General features: G+C 41.5%; 1 protein-coding gene across 1 annotated transcript in view; it reads right to left on the minus strand.

Moving 5' to 3' along the window:
* thbs4a (thrombospondin 4a) overlaps positions 1-18,794 on the minus strand; it is a gene marked incomplete at both ends in the record, with an annotated part of 83,937 nt that overhangs the window by 33,311 nt on the left and 31,832 nt on the right. The window lies entirely within an intron of this gene.

Raw genomic sequence — 18,794 nt, forward strand, 5'->3', positions numbered from 1 at the left:
TACATTTTGGGCTGTATTTATGTGGTTTGCTTAAAGTATGCTTCTTGTCCAAAACCACTTATACAGTAGCTCCTGTATTTTTATATTATTCTTGTTTTGATTATTAGTAGTGTAATACTGAAGGATACTTGCTTAAAGTGTAGTTTCAGATGTGGTAGAAATGAGACATGGAGACAGGAATTCCATTCAACTCTCTTTGTTTGGTAGAACTTTCCCTCCAGTACAGTCAAGTCAACAACACACTAGAACTCGTGTCCCCTCCTCAAGCGTCCGACTATATCCCCCAAACTGAAATATTTGTTCCCTCTTATAACTTATATCGAGATAATCCCCAAAACATTCCCTTTATTACAGAAAAGCTATAACACAGATAAATCCCCTTACATTACTTCCCCCTCCCCAAAAGAAATGTCCTCATTTCAACAAGATCAACTGAAAAGAATGTCATTGACAATTCGAAACACCCAAATATAACAACACTCAGAACACAGTGCATATCCAGCATCAGTGCACAAACACAATTCTTTTTTTCTTCTTTTTTCTGTCTTCTTTTCTTTCTTTTTTTTTTTTTTTTTTTTTTATCACAAACAACCAAATATCCACATGCAAAACAATTGCGACAGAGCAAAGAAACAACAATAGTGCATTCCGTCATGTGTGGCAAGGCAAAAGAGACACAGTCTGTCAGGGAGAGAGGGGGGGGAATGAGGAGACAGTCCATTCCTGCCAGGGCAAAGGCCAAAGGGAGTGGGGAGACAGTCCATTTCTGCCGGGCAAAGGGGGAAAGGGGCAACAGTAACAGGCCACGTCTGTAGAATAGGAGAAGTGAATCACATTACAAAACGTTGTGGTGTCTGTACAACTCTCCCGGAACGAGTGGTCACAGGACGGTTGTCAGAGCGCAACTCCTGTTGCGGCGGGACTTGTGTGTTCACCAGACCGTTGTCCGAGCATAACTCCTGTTGTGGCTGGGCAGGAGGGACTCGTCCTGAAGGCCTCCGCAGCAGGGGAACAGACGTGTGGGCAGGGGGAGTGCTCAGGTGAGTGCTAGGTAGTCCGGGATGCAAGGGGAGAGACCCTGACAATGCTGTATACATGGGAAGTGTATCCACTTTTTCTGCAGTTGAGGGGCCCTGTGCATGTTCCAGAGCAGTAGGACCATGCACTGAATGGTCGTCCCAGCGAGAACGGTAGGGTTTCAAGCGATCATAGTGAATCACTTTCGGGGGAGCCGTTGGTTTCTTTAAGTTCAGCAGCTTGTATATGCGCCCCACCTCATCTGAGGAGAGAACCTTGTATGGCCCAATCCAATTAGGATCCAGTTTCTTCCTCTGTGTAGTGGGATCATTCACCCACACCAGATCCCCACATTGATATGGCCTGAACCTGGCATGTCTGTTGAAGTAGTACTCACGCCGGAGCCTCTGCTCATCACGGTGAGAGTAAACCTCCCCAAATACAGTGTCCATCCTATTCACCAGTTCAGATCCATAGTTTTGGGGGGTGTCAGATGCCAACCCATCCCTCGGTGTGGACAGGTTCACGCCAGCAGGTAAGCGAGGTTCCCTGCCATGAGCAAGAAAGTAAGGTGAGTAACCTGTGCTGGAGTGTGGGGTGGAGTTAAAGGAGAGAACCACAGCAGATAAATACTGATCCCATTCACCACCTCTATCATATCGAAGCCTAGCCAGCTGACCTTTTAAAACAGAGTTAAATTTCTCCACCATCCCATTTCCGCTTGGATGGTATGGGGTTGTCCTCTTCTTCTTTATATTCAGTCTCTGACATATTGTCTGTATGATTTCTGATTCATACTGTCTTCCCTGATCAGAAAACAAAACCTCCGGAACCCCATGGTCTGGGATGTAACGGTCACAAAACAGCTGTGCTACTGTAGTTGCTTTTTGATCAATCATAGGGTAGGCATTGACATACTTAGTGAAATGATCTTGAATTACCAGCACATACCTGTGACCACGTGAAGAAACTGGCAACTCAGTAATGTCTGTACATACTAACTGGAATGGTCCATCAGCTTGTATGGACTGTAGGGGAGCCTGTCTCTGAGGTATGGGTTTCCTGTAGGCTTCACATGCAAGACATGAGTCACAAAAGTTATCAATATCAGTTCTCATGCCTGGCCAGTAACACATAGTTAGAGCTTTCTTGAATGTGCGGTCAGCACTGTAATGACCAGAGCAAGGGTTGCCATGGAGATAATTCAGTGTTTCTGGCGTCATTGCAGTGGGAATGAGTACCTGGTACACCTCAGGTGTACCTGGGGCAGTAGTAGCTTTACGGCAGAGTATGCCATTACACAGTACAAGTTTAGGGAATTGCCACCATAACTTCCTCAGTGTCCGGCCTTTCACATACCTAAGATAGGGACGTCTGTGCTGTTCTACCCATGTGTACACTTCAGAGAGAACAGAGTCAGAAAGTTGTTGAGTACGAATATCAAGTCCATTTGCAGCTAAACTGCTCTCCAACGACTCCGCACTCAAATCAGTTTGATCACACATATTCACCACTGGAGATGAGCACACCTGAGCTAGTGTAGGCTGGCTGGGTGAATGGGGCACAGTGTTTGAAGTTGTGAGAGTCGTGTTATTACCTTGTTTTGTGATACCGCCGTCATCCTGAGCCACTGCGACAGGCTGTGACAGGGGAATACGAGACATTGCATCTGCATTGGTGTGTTTCTTGCCCTCCTTATGTATTATCGTCCATTGGTAGGGATCCAACTCCAGAGCCCAACGACCTCTGCGTCCGGTGGGGTCAAGTGTAGCATCCAGTTTCCGCAGACCCAGGAGTGGGCGGTGGTCAGTGATTATTGTGAATGGATTACAACCCAGATAGTGGCGAAAATGTCTGACTGCCCACACTATCGCCCACAGTTCTTTATCATATGTTGACCACTTTTTCTCGTTTTGAGTCAAGACATGACTAGCATATGCTATCACACGTTCTTTCCCCTGCTGAACCTGTGCTAGCACTGCACCAATGGCTAGGTTAGACGCATCTGTACTCAGAATGAATGGCTGATCAAAGTTGGGAAATGCCATTATTGGAGGGGAGGTAAGTGCAGCCTTCAGCCCCCGAAATCCAACAGAACACTCCTCTGTCCATTCAAACGGCACATCCTTCTGTGTGAGCCTATGCAAGGGGTTAGCAATGAATGCATATCCGTGTACAAAACGTCTGTAGTACGAGCAGAGCCCTAGAAAACCCCTCACGTCCGTGGCTGATCTTGGGACAGGCCATTCTTGTACACGTTGGCTGTTGGCCGGATCCAGCAGAAGGCCCTCTCGTGAGACAATGTGCCCCATGTATTTGACTGCAGATTTACAGAACTCACATTTCTTTGGGTTGAGCTTCAGACCAGCATGTCGAAACCGTGTGAGTATGTCTGTGAGGTTACGTAGGTGAGTGTCAAAGTCCCGTCCCATGCAAATGACGTCATCAAGATAAATAACACACGTGGTCCAATGCAGTCCCCTGAGCACAAGTTCCATAAGTCTTTGGAAAGTTGGGGGTGCATTTTTCAGACCCATCGGCATCACCTTGAACTGGAAGAGACCATCACCTGTAGTAAAAGCTGTTTTGGCCCTGTCTGCAGGATCCAGTTCCACTTGCCAATATCCGCTTGACAAGTCCATAGTGGAGAAGAATTGAGAGCCTGAGAGTGCATCCAAGCTGTCGTCCACTCTCGGGAGTGGATGTGCATCAGTGACAGTGACAGAGTTGAGTTTACGAAAATCCACACAAAATCTATAGGTACCGTCCTTCTTTTTCACCATAACAACAGGACTAGCCCAGGGGCTGCTGCTGTCCTCAACAAGGTCTTGTGCTTTAAGCTCCTCCACTTGGCGACGGATTTCTGTTTTCACTGAAGGTGCGGTGCGATAGGCTCTCTGTGAAACGGGAATATCACAGGTGGTTTTGATAGTATGTGTGACCATGCTAGTCCTCCCAAAGTCATGAGAGTGCTGGCTAAACACATCAGAGAAAGATTCCAGAGTTCCTGTCAGGCTCTTGCATTGAGCACTGGTGAGGGCAGGGTTGGGCAGATCAGGCAGGACATATGAGGCGGGCTTAGCAGGCTTCTGATACTGAACATTCACATTGCAGACAGAATTGTCCATCACTGTGTATTCCTCACTGATACCATCTGACACCGCATGAAATGTCCCTATCTGAGTGCCACTGTGTAGTACGATGTCATCACTGGATGGATTGACCACCTTCACATAAATGGAACCCTGCTCTGCTTTTGTCACAGTCCATGCAAAGCCTGTAGCTGTACGGTCAGTGTAGTGTGGTGCAAACACACCTGTGTAGCCATGGGGTGTAAGTCCTTTAAGTGGTGCATCTAATTTAGCTGTGACCACAATCTCTGATAAGGAAGGAACAGTAACTGTAGGGGACACTGCCACATCCACAAGTTTAGGGGCATAATGATTTGGGCTCACAAACGGAATTACTTGGTCATGGACAATGAGAGCCATAATGCGGGTGTCCACAATGACATGGTTAGCAACCAGGAAATCCCAACCTAATATGAGTGGTTTAGAGCAGTTCCTCACCACTTGAAGGCAATGGGACATAGGTTTTTGAGCGATACTTAAGTTCACAGACACAGTTCCAATAGAATCTAATGGGTCACCTGTGACACCAGTGAGGGGAACAAACTGCTTTACAATTGGTTTTCTGCGAAGTGTGGCTGTAGACATTCTAAAGTCCTCACTGATAACTGAAATGTCTGCTCCACTGTCTACAAATGCATGCACAAGTGTGTCTTCTATTACAACTGGAACATATCTTTTTGTCACATCAATACTGGCTAAGGAGTCCTGACTATGTGAATTGCCAGTAGATGAAATATGATTATCATTTCTTTCTGGGGCCTTGGTGAAGTGAGTAGCCGGCAACTGACCCTCGTTGTCAACTACCTGTAGTTTCCCTGATTCGAGTTGGAGCGTGCAGGAGACTGGAAGCGCACACGACCAGGGCTGGGAGAGTGGCGATAAGGCTGGCGGTCCTCCCGGCGTTCCTCCCGGCGGTCAGGAGAACGGCCACGTTGGTCATAGTCTCGCGGTGAGGGGCTGTAGCCACGTTCATAGCGGCCTGATGAAGCAGGACGTGTGTAGGTCCCCTGTCTGTCCTCAGGGCCCCTATCATGCCATTGGGCCCTACCAGGAGGGCTTGGTTTACGGTAGCGGTCAGGTTCATAATAAGAGTCTCTATATCTGAATCTGTCAGAAGAGGGATAGCGACTGTCGTGTCGTGCACCGTCAGGAGTGGGGCTCCGAGTATGAGACCTGTAGTCCCATGACTTGCGTTGGTCCTCTCTTCCTTGGCGTTGAACCTGCAGTTGCAATTGATCCATACGCTCAGAGAGCTGCTCCAGAGTCCTCTGCATTTTCTTGAAGTCGTCTGAGCTGGCAGACTGAATGCCGAGTGAAGGAGCAGACACTGGCACAGTAGGTGTCAGTGGTGAAGCATTGGGCCAGGCAGATGTCTGTGGGAAGGACTGAGTGTGAGGGGAAGAGAACACTCTACTAGCATGATGAGCAGTCTCAATCTGTAAGGCAAACTTCAGCGCCTCCTCAAGTGTAGTTACACCCTGTTCATGACAGCGCAGCTGGAGGTATGGCTCAATTCCAGCAATAAATCTCCGAAACTTCTCTCCACCCTTAGCAGCGTCCCCATAGGTGGGGAAAGCCTCCTCCACCAGCCGACCAATCTCTGCAGCAAACACTGGAAGAGCCTCACCAGGCAGACGGGGACGTGCATTGACATAACTTTGAAAAGTGGACAGATAAGCGGTTTGTCCAAAGACAACTTTTAGCTGCTCCTTCACTAGTTTATAATCCTTCTTCGTCACATCCGGCAGACTGTCCCAATAGCTAAATGCAGCAGCACCAAGGTGTGTAGGCAGCAGTTTAGGCAAAGAGTCATCACCACTATCAGGGTTAGCTGCCACAGCCACCTCAAAACGCCTGCACCAACGGGAGAAGTCCTCCTTTCCATCTCCCATGAAAACATTTGGCATTCCTCCTTTACCAGGAGCTTCAGAGTGGAAAGGCAGTACATTCCAAAGGCTATTGTTGCTATCCATTGTCAAAACGAAATCGAATGTCCACAGTGTTACTTTTTCTTCTTTTTTTTTTCTTTCTTTTTTTTCCTTTCTTTTTTTTTTTTACTTGTAATCACTTGTACTACTGTCTTTACATTTACAGTCCACAAATCCTTGCTTCACCCCTTACCGACCGACACGACAACTTCTTCCGCTGTTTGGCCAAAAGAACGGTGATCAAAGCGCTTGTATTCCAGGTGGTAGACGTAGCCACGTTGGTCTTCCAGGACGTAGATGGAGCCGCGGCGAAATTCGCGGGAGTACTTGTTGCTGTAACTCCGCGAAAATAACAGAACTTGTTCAGTCCACAGCCGCTGCCACCAGTGTAATACTGAAGGATACTTGCTTAAAGTGTAGTTTCAGATGTGGTAGAAATGAGACATGGAGACAGGAATTCCATTCAACTCTCTTTGTTTGGTAGAACTTTCCCTCCAGTACAGTCAAGTCAACAACACACTAGAACTCGTGTCCCCTCCTCAAGCGTCCGACTATATCCCCCAAACTGAAATATTTGTTCCCTCTTATAACTTATATCGAGATAATCCCCAAAACATTCCCTTTATTACAGAAAAGCTATAACACAGATAAATCCCCTTACAGTAGTAAAGAATTAGACAAAAAGTACGTAAAACGGTGCTCTGGTTGTAAGCATCACCACGAAAGCGTGGGGTGGCTCAAAGTAGCTGACAGAGTACAGCATCTTGCAATGGGCCTGGTGTACAAGATTCACTACACCTCCAAGATACCCATACCTGGCAAACTACTTCTTAAAGGTCAAGGATGTTCACGATCAAACACCAGAGGCAGCTCCACTAATCATCATCAACGTAGATTTAACACTAAACAAGGCGCTAACTCGTTCTCCTGCTATACCATCAACATGTGGAACGCCCTTCCACAAGCCTTAAAGGAGAGCAAATCCATAGCCTCCTTCAAAATTGGTATGAAAAGTCACCTTCAGACAGCCGCTACCCGTGACTTGTAAATAGACTAAGCCCTTTATATTTGATGTTATGCTTTTGAAACTGATATTATCCTAGATAAAGTACTATGTTCTATCCGTCTGTCTTTCAATGTTATATGAGATACTTAAAGTGTGGTCCCTGTGGAAATAAGCCTCGGCTTTCTCGGATCTCCTTTTAGTTGACCTTGTACCAGTGATTTGTACTGTCATGAAACTGTACTTTTTTCTATTGCAACAACAAGTCAAGTAGGTCGGGAGTGGCTTATTGTCGGTAACAGCCTGTAACACGCGGGAGTCTGTCCCCGTTACAATGCGCTAGACACCTGGGAGATCGACTGCTGAGGTGGAGCGCCACACCTACCATCAGCTCCCAGTACTTGCCGCACGACAAGCCGTGCTACTCATACGCTGAGTTGGCGTTGGCGGTGCCCGGAATCGAACCCATGACCTTGCGGTACAGAGGCGAGAGCTCTACCGACTGAGCTACCCAGGCACACTCTATTGCAAACTTCTAATAAATTCTTCAATCAATCAATCAATACAGTGTGACGTGTAACTTTGATCGTATGAAAGGAGGAGGGTAGGAAACTTGTAGAAAACTATTCTTGTAAATGGGGATGGGGCAATAATCCATATCGTTTATCGTGATATAAAACACTCACGATAATCGTATTGTGGAGATTTAATTCAACGTGAAATCGTCCTCCATCATGCCCTGGGATCAATTCACCTTTTAATTGCTGAGCTAAATCCGGTACCCTCTATAACCTGTACGTTATAATGTACTTGATATACAGTCTTTTTTTCTTTCTTCATTCTCTACAAAATCTTCTCTGCCAAAAAATAGCCGATCTACAAGCTTGTAGATCTTGTAGATCTGCTACTTTTTTGGCAAATGTTCCGCCTCAGGATAATGGATGTTGGGGATATTTTGATTATCGCAATTTCTTTGGTCACAATAATCGTGACATGAAATGTTCATATCGCCCCATCCCTAATTCGAAACTTGTGGAAAACAATTCTTGTAAATACCTTCACCACACCAGGTTGTATTGTTCTGAAGGAATTTAGATCAATCATGTACAAATAAAGTTTCTATAGGAACTTGAATGTGTCTTAATGGCTCTGCTTGAATAAGAATGAGCCAAGATCTCTCTTTCACACATGGGGGCATTGATAGAGTTGTTTAACCTGTAAATGACAAAACAATATGCAGAATGAATAGCAGGGACTTGTACAACGTCAAAGAGACTTTGTGAAGTGTCCCCCATTTTGTATAGATTTCCAAGTCCATGAAGTAATTTCAAAAGTATCAAAGAATTGTGCATCTTGCAGTTGTGACACACACACACACACACACACACACACACACACAAACACACACACATGTGAGCAGGCAGAAAATGCATTTATTTTGTTAATTCTTTGCTGCGATTTATTTTTGAGTATTTGAGTGTTGTTTGATTTTCTTTTGCTTATTTTTATTATTGGTTGCTGTGTTATTTATATTATATCATTTGACCTGCATGTATTTGAGTTGAGTTATTTTGCTGCATGTTTTGTGTTGATTTTCTATATGTTTGTATGCATTAATTCTGTTTTCTGCCACGGCACCCAGGACAATAATATGTAGCACCCGGGTGATTAAGCGCTTGACCAATGAAGGCTGGAGTTCAATAATACTTGTTTGTATTTATCGCATTCCTAAGACAAAAAAACATGTATTTGAGTAAATGTACCCCCGTTGATTCTGGATCCCCATCCTGAATCAATGTGGGTAAATGTATTGTAATCAAATTATTGTATTAGGAATGTGACAAAGAACATAAAATAGTATTGAACTCAAGTCTCCAAGGCATGAGTAATCAATGGAAGAAAAAAACAAACATTTTGGGGGTGAACTACTCCTTTAATAGGAGCTCTGTGTCCCGTGTGTATGCTCATTTCACACATTCCATTTAAAATGACATGCTGTGATGGGCCTATCACATATTCTGAACACAACAAGCAGTTCTACATTCTAACACATTGGATAATGTGCCCAATATAGCCTACTATGTGTCTTGAATGTTTTGCTCTGGCAAAGAGCCTGGCCATTAAAACATCTGTTTAGTAACACATGTGATGTTCTACAAAGACACACTATGAGCCCAAAATACCAAGCATGTGTCCTTCACCAAACCAGGTTGTATTGTTCTGAAGGAATTTGGAGCAATCGTGAACAAATAAAGTTTCTATAGGAACTTGAATGGCACTGAAAGTGTCTTAATGGCTCTGCTTGAATAACAATGTGAAGATGAGAGACTCTGTTTCACACATGGGGACATCGATAGAGTTGTTTAACATGTAAATGATAGAACAATATGCAGAATGAATAGCAGGGACATTTACAAATATTTACAGACATTAGTCAAAGACAGCTTATGAAGTAGTCCCCTGTCACTCATGTATTTCCAAGTCCCACAAATTGTACATCTTAACCTGTAGTCAAGTTTAGAAGTTGGTTATTTCACTTTTATCATTTTGCTGCAGATATAAATAAACACATCTCAACATGATAACCATCTCAATATTATTCTCTCCATGTAATTCATCCATGTGATTGGTCAGTGATCTCTCATTACATTTTGAGATATCAAAGTCCATAAAGTGAAATGTCCTTGTGCCAAATACATTTTACATCTTCACTTGTGCTATTGGTGGAGTCCACAGAAGTTCTTCTATTTATTTAACTTTTAGTGATAACATGAAAAAAAGGGGTTGAATAAATCAGACTTTCTGTCTCCCTATGATAGGCATAGGCTACTCTAATAGCTGAACCTGTGGGAAACATTAGAAAAATGGCAAGGGACCACTAAAATGACAACTTATATGTTTCATTAGCACCTTATTTTCTTAACATCTGATGCTGTTTTTTTGGCATACATGAGACTTTTTTTTATGTCTCCCTATATGATAGGCATACTCATAGCCAAACCTGTGGGAAACGTTAGAAAAATGGCAAGGGACCACCAAAATGACAACTTATGTGTCATTAGCACCTTATTTTCTTCTGATGCTATTTTTGGCAAATTAAACATAGTATTTAATATATTGATATGTTGTCTTATAATGCTAGATAATGTTATTACCACTTTTGAGGAGGTTGCATAGAGCATGTCTGGGGGGAGGAGGGAGGGGTGGAGCTCAGTATGCTAGATTGTGATTGGTGGAGAGATGGTTCTATTGTTGTCTTTGACCAATCATTCAGAGCAGTCAGTGTTTTCACCCCAGACTCTCTAGTTTAAGAAGAGTTGGTCTGTGTCAAGACTCATTTCTCCACAAGTCTTCCAGGATATCAATCATTTCTGATCAGATCTGACTGTGGACTCCAGACTTCAGGATAAGATGAACTCTCTCAAACTCAACTCTGCTGAACAGGAGGAAAACAAAGACCAAGGTATGTTACTTACTCTACCTCTCTTTACCATGTTGGTTTTCTTCAATATTCATTTAATTCATGTCTTACATGTTGTTTCATTGTAATTTTACCTGTAGCTTTGATATAGATTAGATTAAGGTAATGTATTTCATGCACCACAGTTCATCAACATATAATGCAAATGGGATTAGTATTAACCTGACATGCACGTAATACATATACATTATGGGATGCAATGTTTTAAGGTAGGTCATAATTAGGTACTTGACAAAATCTTATGTGATTATAGTATGTTTGGTGATTTATGTATTTTATAAAATGCACAATATAATGGAAGCCATTACAAAATTAGAAATCTAAATAAGACAAATATTGTGCTATTTGATTGTGAACATTAGTGGGGAACAATTATGTGATGATTAGTTGAAACGTGTCGAAGTCATCCTTTAACAACTTGCAAAGTCATGAAGTCTCAACAATCTTTCCTTTCTCTTTGTTTCCAATCCAGTGTTACATTATCAGTCTGGCTTCCCTGTCCTTCCAGAGGTGAATGAAAAGAGGAGGCTGGCTAAGCAAAAACAACACTGCTGTGATCAGTGTGGAAAACACAATTTTCTTTAAAGTCCAACCTTAAAAGACATCAGCAAATTCATACAGGAGAGAAACCATATGGATGTGATCAGTGTGGACAACACTTCTCTGAAATGTCCAGCCTTAAAAAGCACCAGAGAATTCACACTGGGGATAAACCATATGGATGTGATCAGTGTGGACAACGATTTTCTTTAAAGTTCAACCTTAAAATACATCAGCAAATTCATACAGGAGAGAAACCATATGGATGTGACCATTGTGGACAACACTTCTCTGAAATGTCCAGCCTTAAAAAGCACCAGAGAATTCACACTGGGGATAAACCATATGGATGTGATCAGTGTGGACAACACTTCTCTAGATTGTTCGGTCTTAAAAGCCACCAGAGAATTCACACTGGAGAGAAACCCTATGGATGTGACCATTGTGGACAACACTTCTCTCAAATGTCCAGCCTTAAGAAGCACCAGAGAATTCATACAGGAGAGAAACCCTATGGATGTGATCAGTGTGGACAACACTTCTCTCAAATGTCCAACCTTAACACTCACCAGAGAATTCACACTGGAGAGAAACCCTATGGATGTGATCAGTGTGGACAACACTTCTCTCAAATGTCCAACCTTAACACTCACCAGAGAATTCACACTGGAGAGAAACCCTATGGATGTGATCAGTGTGGACAACACTTCTCTCATATGTGCAATCTTAAAAGCCACCAGAGAATTCACACCGGAGAGAAGCTGAACAACTTGTGTTAGAACAAATTTATGTATTCTCATTTAGCAAAATGATTTCCCATTGCATCTATCTATAGCCTATTATGTTTGCATGCTTCATACATCCAAACATATGACCGAAGGACATGCAGAATGATAACAGCAACCTTTAGAGAACATTATTGTGTGTGTGTGTGTGTGTGTGTGTGTGTGTGTGTGTGTGTGTGTGTGTGTGTGTGTGTGTGTGTGTGTGTGTGTGTGTGTGTGATTCTTTATTGCTTTGTAAAATGTAAATGATGCTTGGTACAGGTTGTGCAGTAACAAATAAAGACACATTCAAAGTCAATAGGTGTTTTTGAGCTTTTGTTATAGGTGTGTGTGTGTGTGTGTGTGTGTGTGTGTGTGTAAGGCAGTAAATGAGTTAAAACTTCTCCATGAACTGTTTAGTAACAAATGTGATGTTCTACAATGACACACTATGAGTCCAAAACTATATTTCTGGAAATGTACCATTAGAAGATATTTGCGGTCATCTTTGAAATTCTCTCACCAATTCTTATTACAAAATTAGCCTATTACAGGGAACTTAAATTTAGTTGGGGGAGGAAAGGCACAATGGTGTCACTCTTTGGCAACATAAAACATATTTGGGTCAGTGACGTGACGCCCCAAAAAATGTGTTTTTAAAAAAACTTTAAATTGCAGGCATAAAAGTTATTTACTTTTGTTCTACTCACTCTCAACCTTATGGAAATACATTTTGTTTTTAGATATTTTATTGGAATCAGACTTTATTCAGCAGTTTGTTGTACTTGTGCCTAAAATCGTCATATGGTGTGACATGAAAATAATTGTTCATAAAATGAAAATGGAGTACATCTTTCTTAAGTTACTCACTTTATCAAAGTCCTTTATCATAACTAACCAGTGATCCACTATAGTTTTTTGAAAATTAATTATATCTGTATATTTTTTTCATAATCGACACTCTGTGTGAGGCCCATGTTCATGATCTTACAACATATTTTAAATGTATTCTGTCAAAACTTTCTCTAAAATTACACAAATATTTGTGACTCTTCCTGATAATATTCTCTATGTAATCCATAAACATTTTTTTGGTTTAATCATTAATAAAGGTATGATTTTTCACTATTTGGAATGTCACACCAAATGATTTAGTGTCACACCGTATGATCATATCTTCATGTGTCAAAGCAAACTGTGTTTTAACCTACCTATTAGTGAGTACTGAACTTTACTGATTGATTAAACAATTACCCAGGATAACATGGCCTTAATATTTCTGAACAGGATATTATTTTAGGGCTTTAACATGGGATAAGAAAGAATTGTAGTAGTAGATGGATGATGAGGATGTGCACAGGAATGCTACGCACACCTAAGTCTTCTGCCGGGCCACGGCAGAAGGATCCTAAAGAGACAATAAGGCGCATAACCACACTTGGAGCCAAGGCAACATTTTATTAACACCAATGAGTGGAAACAGAACTCAGCATTCAGGTAAATTGCTTTTTTCCGAAGTCTCCTGAACTTGAACACAGCATTTTGTGTTGAACAAATGTAATTAGGAATCATGACATTACACCACATCTCCACTAGCTAAAGAGTGCTGGGTTGCGCAACTCCGAAAATAGCTGATCTACAAGCTCTCGCAGCACAACGTGTTGAGAGCTTGTAGATCAGCTATTTTCGCTAGTTTTGTCTCGGGTCCTACCTTAACACTGTCCACTGTCCAGTCCAGTGAGTGAAAGTACAAAAGTATTAGATCAGATTAGATTATACATTTAGACTGTATTGTACATCAGCCAGTCGTATTTGGTGAGGGTAGCAAACCGGCTGCCTTGTTGCGGTTCTGCTATGCCACAGACAACCTCCTGCTCTTCGTAGAAAATGCAGTCTCGCCCCTTTGGCTCCTCTCTCCTTGCTGGGTCATTGTTTAGTTTCTCCCTGTACTTTCTCGTTCTCTCAGCACTTGTCATTTTCCAGCTGACAAAAGAAAATGGAATGTATAGTTTAAGACAAAGAGAAAATATTGTTTAGATTGAAACAATATGTTAAGGTTTCTGTGAAGGGGTTTCTGCTCTGTCTGATGAATTTGAAGTATCACTGAATGAAGCTAAATTACATTTTATGTAAAAATGTTTAAAACAAATGTTTAAATGTACAAAAGAAACATGGAACTTTGTTATTTATTGTTATATCTGTAGTTAAATACAGTATAAATCATATGGTGTGACAATCAAGTCATATGGCGTGACAAGCAGACATGTCACACCATTATGATTAAGTGTCACACCATATTACGTTTTCTGCATTTAGGTTTACCTTGAGGCTACTATGTACACATTAGCATGCTAACAGCATAATAGCTATAACAAAGCAACCTAGATCTACATGGAAATATGACCAAAACTTCAAATAACTTAAGCTTTTTTTAATGAAAAGGTGTCACACCAACAGACATCCAAAGTGGTGAGTTTGTCAAAGTTTCAACAAGATGGCATTTCATGAAAATGTTAAAATCATAACTCACCTCAGACACCTGTCTTGCAGTTGTGCTGGGAGTGCTGAATAGCCTTACAGAAGAAGGACCTCTCTAGCCAATAGGTGTCCAAATAATTGCCTGTTTAATTTGTCCAAACTAGTGTCACACCAAATGATTTTGGTTTGGGGGACAAAATGTTTTTGATCAGAAATGACTGAAAACATTATGCTTTGACTTTGAAAAGATATAGGCTCACAAATAGACATTTTTTTAGCCTAAATTCATTTTCAAATGATTTTTAGCAATTCTTTTTCTTAGTTTTATTCAAGTTCCCACTTTGAGAAACAAGGTCAGGACAGTCACACCATATGAGTTTTGCCATGTTTGGTTGAAAATTCTGAAGAAATGAGGAATGAAATGTTTTAATCTTGAGTAAGTTCACATAAAGCTTAATGTCCTGCACAATATTCAGAAGGTTTTTGACAAATATATTTTTTATTTATACATGTTTGACACCGAGGACAGCGAAAACGTTACGTCACGTCACCCACCCATTTATATGTGTCTATTGTGGCAGGGTAAATAACAAAGTGTGTTCCTATTAATGACCATAGTCCTGTTAATTCAGTTTCCGACCATGAATATTCCTGGTCTTTTTCAACCCTAGAAAAGGAGGCAGAGTGAAGGATATTTACATTTACTGCCATGTCATGGAAGGAGTGTGTATGTGTGCGTGTGTGACTGTTGTTTGTCTTCAAGGCAACAGGTTGATTCTTTAAATAAAACAACTGTTTCAACAATCCTGTGGTGATTTCCTTTATATTGTAAGAAAACATAATTTTGTTAATCTGTATGGTAGAACATGTTAGTACAATATAACTTATACAATTGGGGTGGTTGCATTTTGTCTCCCTGCTCTGCTATTGAGATGTTTATTGCGACCGTCAGGTCGCAGTTACTATCAAAACCTCCACCGGCTGTCAGTCTGTCTGTCAGTCTGTCAGTCACACGTCACACTTTTGCCCTTCTCATATCTCCTCCACCGTTGCCCCGATCCATGCCAGAATTTGCACACACACTCTTTGCCTGCCAAACCACTACCCCCCCCACAATTCTCACATGGCCATCATCTAGCGCCACCATGAGGCCGATTCTTGCTAAACACATTTTTGGACACTGCTCCTACAGATCTTTCAACATGGATCTGTCCCATATAGCGCCACCATCAGGACGATTTTTTCAAACACATTTTTTGGCACTGCTACAGATTTTGCCCTAAAATCATGCAAATCGGTACACAGTATGTCTACACTCATGTCATCAACATGGATCTGTCCCATATAGCGCCACCATCAGCCCTTTTTAAAACACATTTTTGGACACTGCTCCTACACATTTTGCCCTAAAATCACGCTGCAACCTGACGGTCGCTTAACTCCCAGTTAGGGAGTCTTACTGGTTTAGATGGTGTCCAATGTGACACGGATTCTGACCTGATGGTCAAGGTAAAATTTTTCCGCTGAGCAGGCAGGCAGGCTCTATTAGCTCAATGGTAAAATGTTAGCACTTGCTCAGGAAATGGGGTTCAAATCTGGCAGGGTAGAAGAGGTAAAGTTACATAGTGCAGCTTTAAAGGAGTAGTTCAACCCCCAAATGTTTTTTTCCCTATTGATTACTCATGCCATGGAGACTTGAATTCAATAATATTTGTTTGTATTTGTCACATTCCTAAAACAATAATTTGATTACAAAAACATGTACCCCCATTGATTCCGTATGGGGACCCAAATGCATTTGGGTCCCCATCCGGAACCAATGGGGGTAAATTTACTATAATCACATTCTTAAGAATGCGACAAATACAAAAAAATATTATTGAACTCAAGCCTCCATGGCATGATAGTTGGGGCGAATTCGATACTTCCGTGACCACGAGAGCAAAGGTCCGTTTCTCAGTGGTTTTGTCAACTATGAAGGTTAAATAACAAATTGAGCTCCCATGTCCCTTGCAAAAATGCGGGCAAAATGTTTGACAGCTACCTAATTTTCAGTCTCATTCACTTACTATACACCATACTAAACTCAGCACAAAAAGAAAGGAAACATATTAATAATTCATTATACCTCCCCTTTAATAATACCAAATTGTATTGTGTTTTATATCAGTTTTATCGTTTCGTCACCTTTACAAGGAGGTATACATCTTGTAAGCATCGGGCATTCGAAGCATGAGCTACACAGCCAAACATTTGGGTAGCGCCGACCAATTTTTTGCCAAAATGGCTTGCAATGCAAAATTCGCCAACATTCGGTCCATTATTCCCCCCTTTAATTATGCCGAATGGTGTTGTGTTTGATATCAGCTTGTAAGGATCTGGCATTCGTGGAATGAGAAACACAGGCAAACACCAAAAGAACAGTAGTCCTATTGCAGGTCTGCCAGGGCATTTTGACCATTTTTGGAGGGACGTTTGGTTGTGTTGCTCATTCCACGAATGCCAGATCCTTACAAGCTGTATCTCGTTGTAAACTACGATAACAATGATATCAAACACAATACCAATTGGCATAATTAAGGATGAGCAACACAGCCATTTTGAGCTTGTAGATCTGCTGATTTTGCCATTTATTATTATTTGAATGCTTTTAAGGCTCGTTGCTCGTCTCAAATAGATTGCACTCTCTCTAGCCGGGGAGCCACAGGCCCAAAAGCTCAAAGAATAGGATGTTACCTGTGATGTAATGACATACTTTTAATTTTTGTTTTTTCTATTAATTTGGTCATCAAGGTCCACAGAATGAGAGGCCTGCTCTGCCGGAAATCCTGCGAAAAAAAGTTATGGCCATTTGTATATTCACTCCATCGACTTCAATATAAAGGAAAGAAACACACCAAAAAAAATATGCTTTAAGTAGCATGTGAGGGGTCAAACTAGGGATTCTTGATGATTCTGAATCCATTGCAAGCATTTGTTTTGCATGAAAAACATTCCTTGGGCTAGAAAACGGACCAAAATAACGGTGAAAAGTGATGACTCATCACTTTTCACAGGTTTGAGAGGCTGAAATCTAGCCCAAGGAATGTTTTTCATGCAAAACAAATGCTTGCAATGGATTCAGAATCATGAAGAACCCTTAGTTTGACCCCTCACATGCTACTTTTTTTGGTGTGTTTTTTCCAGTATAGTGAAGTCAATGGGAAACTTTTTTTCGCAGGATTTCCGGCAGAGCAGGCCTCTCATTCTGTGTACCTTATTGACCAAATTAATAGGACAAACAAAAATTTGGAGTATGTCATGACATCACAGGTCCTCTCTCATTTTGGCCCAGTGGCTCCCCGGCTACTCCAGATGCCAACTTGCGTCTTGTGCTCTCTAGGACACTGGTTCTCAACCTTTTGGGGACCTCCCCACCTTGACGAGCACTAAGAGTTGAGGCATTACACTTTGTAGAACACGGTTCTATTGTGAAAATAGCAGATCTACATGCTCACAACGCACAAGATCTGCTATTTTCAAAATTCTAATATTTGACAATTTGGCCAATGTTTAATTTGACATTTTAGCGGTATTAAAAAGTCTTCAAATTGTCACTTTAGAAATGTGCAGATACCCTCTATACACTTGTTAGATATGAATTATGATACATAATTCTATGATTTGTGTATGAGGGTCATATGACCATATAAGGATATATTATGAACTGAACTTACAGTATAGGAGACCACATTTTGGTCGGATACTGTAAGCTCAGGCAAATAGATTACAGGTCATAGTAACTTTGGTTGCCCTGACTACGAAATCAGGCTTGTTTTGGTTTATACTGTATGTCACTAGTGGAAAGTTACCAACACTACATGTCACTGTCTTCCTTGTTATGATCTGGGAACGAATCAATGAGTCCCACGACTTATACTGTTATAACTGTACTCTTTATATACTGAATGTTAACTTCCATTTTGGAAGAGAGAGATTTAGAAAGCTACCACTAGGATGGTACGCTCACTGTCTGTCTTCCTTGTCTGACTCTCTTCAAATACAGCAATCTAAGATATATGTCCTTTGGCTCATCCATATTCCATACTTATTTAACATTATTATTAATTTAGATAACAACACTTAAAATGTATGTTGGTTTGTTTACTGCTGAGTGAGAAAACAATGTTTCACATTAATTTAATTTATGTTTTTAATTGAACTTTGGCTGTGCGAAATTTACTGATCTACAAGTTCACAGCCTTTTGCACGTTGTGGGCTGTTAGATTGGCTAGTTGCCACACACACACACACACACACACACACACACACACACACACACACACACACACACACACACACACACACACACACACACACACACACACACACACACACACACACACACACACACACACACACACACACACACACACACACACACACACACACACACACACACACACAAAATGA

This window comes from Nannobrachium achirus, assembly GCF_963921795.1.
Source record: "Nannobrachium achirus genome assembly, chromosome: 12".
NCBI classification, from domain to species: Eukaryota; Metazoa; Chordata; class Actinopteri; order Myctophiformes; family Myctophidae; genus Nannobrachium; species Nannobrachium achirus.